Raw genomic sequence first — 5,262 nt, forward strand, 5'->3', positions numbered from 1 at the left:
AAAGTGTTCTTGCATGCATCCCTTATTTGATCCTAGTTTTTCATGATTAGTTTCATTTTGTTGTTTTTCTCTATCATCATTAAAAATTAAAAAAATTCAAAAATATATCTTTTCAAGTCAGTAATACAGAGAATTAAAGATTCAGAACATATAGCAAAGGAATCACAGAGAAAAAGCTGGACGTTCAAAACGCCCAGTAAGAAAGGATTTCTGGCGTTTAACGCAAACCAGGGTACCTGGTTAGGCGTTAAACACCCAAAGAGGTAGCATTCTGGGCGTTAAATGCCAGCATGCCTAGCATCCTGGGCGTTTAACGCCAGGATAACACCAAGGAGGTAATTTTGTTTTCAATTCAAATCTTTTTCAATTTTTCAAGTTTTAAAACTAATTTTTCAAAACCTTATATTTTTCATATCCTCTCTTATCAATCATATCTTTTTCAAAATCAAATCTTTTTTATTTTTCTTTTAATATTTTTGAAAATCCTTGCTAACAATTAATGTTGTGATTCAAAAATTTCAAGTTTGTTACTTTCTTGTTAAGAAAGGTTCAATATTTGAATTTTAGAATCATATCTTTTAATTTCTTGTTAGTCAAGTCATCAATTTTAAAAATCTTCTTCAATCATATCTTTTCAATCATATCTTTTTAAAATCATATCTTTTTAAAATTAAATTTTTTCAATCATATCTCTTTTAATTTGATTTCAACCTTTTTTTCTAACTTCTTATCTTTTCAAAATTATTTTCAAATCTTTCTCAACTAATCACTATTTCTTATCTTTTTCAAAACCACCTAACCACTTTTCCACTCCCAATTTTCGAAAATCACTAACCACTTTTTCAAAAATCTTTTTAATTTTTGAAAACTCTCTCTCATCTCTTTCTATTTAATCACTAACACTTATCCTCCTTTAATAATTCGGACCCCCTCCCTCTCTATAAGTTCGAATTCTTCTCTCTACCTCATCCTTTTATTCCTATTTTCCTCTGACACCTCAAGGAATCTCTATACTGTGACATAGAGGATTCCATACTTTCTTGTTCTCTTCTTTTTCATATGAGCAGGAACAAGGACAAAGGCATTCTTGTTGAAGTTGATCCTGAACCTGAAAGGGCTCTGAAGAGGAAGCTAAGAGCAGCTAAAGCACAATACTCTGAAGAGGACCTGACAGAAATTTTCAAAAAGGAAGCAGACAAAATAGACATGGCCGAACCCAACAACAATAATGCAAGGAAGGTGCTTGGTGACTTTACTGCACCAACTCCCGATTTCTATGGGAGAAGCATCTCTATTCCTGCCATTGGAGCAAACAACTTTAAGTTTAAGCCTCAATTAGTTTTTCTGATGCAACAGAATTGCAAGTTTCATGCACTTTCATTGGAAGATCCTCATCAGTTCTTGGCTGAATTTTTACAAATCTGTGATACTGTTAAGACCAATGGAGTTGATCCCGAGGTCTACAGACTTATGCTTTTCCCTTTTGCTGTACGAGACAGAGCTAGTATATGGTTGAACTCACAACCTAGAGACAGCATGAACTCTTGGAAAAAGCTGGTCAATGCCTTCTTAGCTAAATTCTTCCCACCTCAAAAGATGAGTAAGCTTAGAGTGGAAGTTCAAACCTTCAAATAGAAGGAAGGTGAATCCCTCTATGAAGCTTGGGAAAGATACAAGCAATTGATCAAAAGGTGTCCTTCAAACATGCTTTCAGAATGGAGCATCATAGGTATCTTCTATGATGGTCTGTCTGAGTTATCCAAGATATCATTGGACCATTTTGCAAGCAAATCTATTTATCTAAAGAAAACGCCTGCAGAAGCCCAGGAACTCATTGAAATGGTTGCAAATAACCAGTTCATGTATACTTCCAAAAGAAATCCTGTGAATAATGGGACAACTCAGAAGAAAAGACTTCTTGAGATTGATACTCTGAATGCTATATTGGCTCAGAATAAATTATTGACTCAGCAAGTCAATATGATTTCTCAGAATCTGATTGGATTGCAAGCTACATCCAGTAGTAATAAAGAAGTATCTTCTGAAGAAGAAGCTTATGATCTTGAGAACCCTGCAATGGAAGAGGTAAATTACATGGGAGAACCCCATGGAAACACCTATAATTCTTCATGGAGAAATCATCCAAATTTCTCATGGAAGGACCAACAGAAGCCTCAACAAGGCTTCAACAACAATAATGGTGGAAGAAATAGGTTTAGCAATAGCAAGCCTTTTCCATCATCTTCTCAGCAACAGATAGAGAACTCTGAGCAGAGTCGTTTTGACTTAGCAACCGTAGTCTCTGATTTATCTAAGACCACACTAAGTTTCATGAATGAAACAAGATCCTCCATTAGAAATTTGGAGGCACAAGTGGGTCAGCTGAGTAAAAAGGTTACTGAAACTCCTCCTAGCACTCTCCCAAGTAATACAGAAAAAAAATCTCAAGAGAGAGTGCAAGGCCATAACCATGACCAACATGGCCGAACCTAGAGAGAGTGAGGAGGACGTGATTCCCAGTGAGAAAAACATCATGGGATGTCCTCAGAACGAAGAGAAGTTCCCTTTTGAGGAACCAAGGGAATCTGAGGCTCATACAGAGACCATAGAGATTCCATTGAACCTACTTCTGCCATTCATGAGCTCTGATGAGTATTCTTCCTCTGAAGAGGATAAAGATATTATTGAAAAGCAAGTTTCTAAGTACCTTGGAGTAATCATGAAGTTGAATGCCAAGTTATTTGGTAATGAGACTTGGGAGGATGAACCCCCCTTGCTCACCAATGAACTGAATGACTTAATTGGGCAGACATTACCTCAGAAGAAACCGGATCCCGGAAAATTATTAATTCGATGTACCATAGGCACCATGACCTTTCAGAAGGCTCTGTGTGACATGGGATCAGGCATAAACCTCATGCCACTCTCTGTAATGGAGAAACTAGGAATCTTTGAGGTACAAACTGCAAGAATCTCACTAGAGATGGAAGACAAATTCTTAAAATAGGCTTATGGACTTGTAGAGGATGTTCTAGTGAAGGTTGAGAGCCTTTACATCCCTGCTAACTTCATAATCCTAGATACTGGGAAGAATAAGGATGAATCCATCATCCTTGGCAGACCCTTCCTAGCCATAGCAAAAGCTGTGATTGATGTGGACAGAGGAGAGTTAGTCCTTCAATTGAATGAAGACTACCTTGTGTTTAAGGCTCAAGGATATCCCTCCGCAACCATGGAGAGGAAGCGTGAAAAGCTTCTCTCAATACAGAGTCAACTAAAGCCCCCACATTCAAACTCTAAGTTTGGTGTTGGGAGGCCTCAATCATGCTCTGAATATCTGTGAAGCTCCATGAGAGCTCACTGTCAAGCTATTGACATTAAAGAAGCACTTATTGGGAGGCAACCTAATTTTTATTTATCTATGTTAAATTTCCATTTTTCATTGTTATTTTATGTTTTTTTTAGGTTGAAGATCATGTGGAGTCACAGAAACAACTGAAAAAATCAAAGCAAATTCAAAAATAGCATTAAAAACAACACACTCTGGAGGAGGAGCTTACTGGCATTTAAACACCAGTAAAGGTAGCAGAATGGGCGTTAAACGCCCAGTCTGGCACCATTCTGGGTGTTTAACGCCAGAAATGGGCACCAGACTGGCGTTTAAACGCCAGAAAGGGAAGAAAAACTGGCGTTTAACGCTAGAAATGGGCTGTAACCTGGCGTTTAATGCCAGGATTAGCACTCAGAGGGCGTTTACACGCCAGAATGGTGCAGGGATGAGAAATCCTTAACACCTCAGGATCTGTGGACCCCACAGGATCCCCACCTACCTCAACTCACTCTCTCTCTTCTTCACACATTCCAATAACACCCTTCTCCAAATACTCTTCACCAATCACCTCCACCCACTCTTCCCCAAAAACCCCACCCACCTCACCATTCAAATTCAAATCCTTTCCCTCCCAAACCCAACCCCTAATACACGACCCCTACCCTCTCTTTCCACTCCTATATAAACCCTCATCCATCCTTCAAATTTACACATCACAAACACTTCTTCTCCCCCTTGGCTGAACCACTCCCAACTCTCCGTCTCCTTCATTTCTTCTTCTTCTTCGTCCTTCTTTCTTCTTTTGCTCGAGGATGAGCAAACCTTTTAAGTTTGGTGTGGAAAAAATATTGCTTTTTGTGTTTCCATAACCATTTATGGCACCTAAGGCCAGAGAAACCTCTAGAAAGAGGAAAGGGAAGGCAAAAGCTTCCACCTCCTAGTCATGGGAGATGGAGAGATTCATCTCAAAGGTTCATCAAGACCACTTCTATGAAGTTGTGGCCAAGAAGAATGTGAACCCTAAGGTCCCTTTCATGCTCAAAAGGAATGAGTATCCGGAGATCCGACATGAGATTCAAAAAAAGAGGTTGGGAAGTTCTCACCAACCCCATTCAACAAGTTGGAATCATAATGGTTCAAGAGTTCTATGCTAATGCATGGATCACCAAGAACCATGATCAAAGTGTGAACCTGAACCCAAAGAATTGGCTTACCATGATTCGGGAGAAATACTTAGATTTCAATATGAAAAATGTACGGTTGGCATTCAACTTGCCAATAATGCAAGGGGATGCACGCCCCTACACTAGAAGGGTCAACTTTGATCAAAGGTTGGACCAAGTCCTCATGGACATATGTGTGGAAAGAGCTCAGTGGAAAAGAAACTCCAAAGGCAAGCCAGTTCAATTGAGAAGGCATGACCTTAAACCCGTGGCTAGAGGATGGTTGGAATTCATCCAACGCTCCATCATTCCTACTAGCAACCGGTCTGAAGTAACTGTGGATTGGGCTATCATGATCCATAGTATCATGATTAGAGAGGAAGTGGAAGTTCATGAGATCATACCTCTAGAACTATACAAGGTTGCTGACAAACCTTCCACTTTAGCAAGGTTAGCCTTCCCTCATCTCATCTGTCACCTATGTAATTTAGCTGGAATTGTCATAGAGGAAGACATCCTCATTGAAGAGGACAAGCCCATCACTAAAAAGAAGATGGAGCAAATAAGAGAGCCCACTCATGGACCTCAACAAGAGCATGAGGAAGTCCCTCATCAAGAAATCCCTGAGATGCCTCAAGGGATGCATTTTTCTCCACACAACTATTGGGAGCAACTCAATACCTCTTTGGAAGATTTAAGTTCCAATATAGAGCAACTAAGGATGGAGCACCAAGAGCACTCCATTATTCTCCATGAAATTAGAGAGGA

The 5,262-nt window shown here is 39.3% G+C and overlaps 1 non-coding gene across 1 annotated transcript; it reads right to left on the bottom strand.

Moving 5' to 3' along the window:
• Positions 1-1,602: 1,602 nt before the first annotated feature.
• On the bottom strand, positions 1,603-1,710 carry LOC127740890 (small nucleolar RNA R71). Its single transcript, XR_008001746.1, has one exon. It is a non-coding gene; the product is annotated as a small nucleolar RNA R71 (small nucleolar RNA).
• Positions 1,711-5,262: the final 3,552 nt, after the last annotated feature.

This window comes from Arachis duranensis, chromosome 7 (assembly GCF_000817695.3).
Source record: "Arachis duranensis cultivar V14167 chromosome 7, aradu.V14167.gnm2.J7QH, whole genome shotgun sequence".
NCBI classification, from domain to species: Eukaryota; Viridiplantae; Streptophyta; class Magnoliopsida; order Fabales; family Fabaceae; genus Arachis; species Arachis duranensis.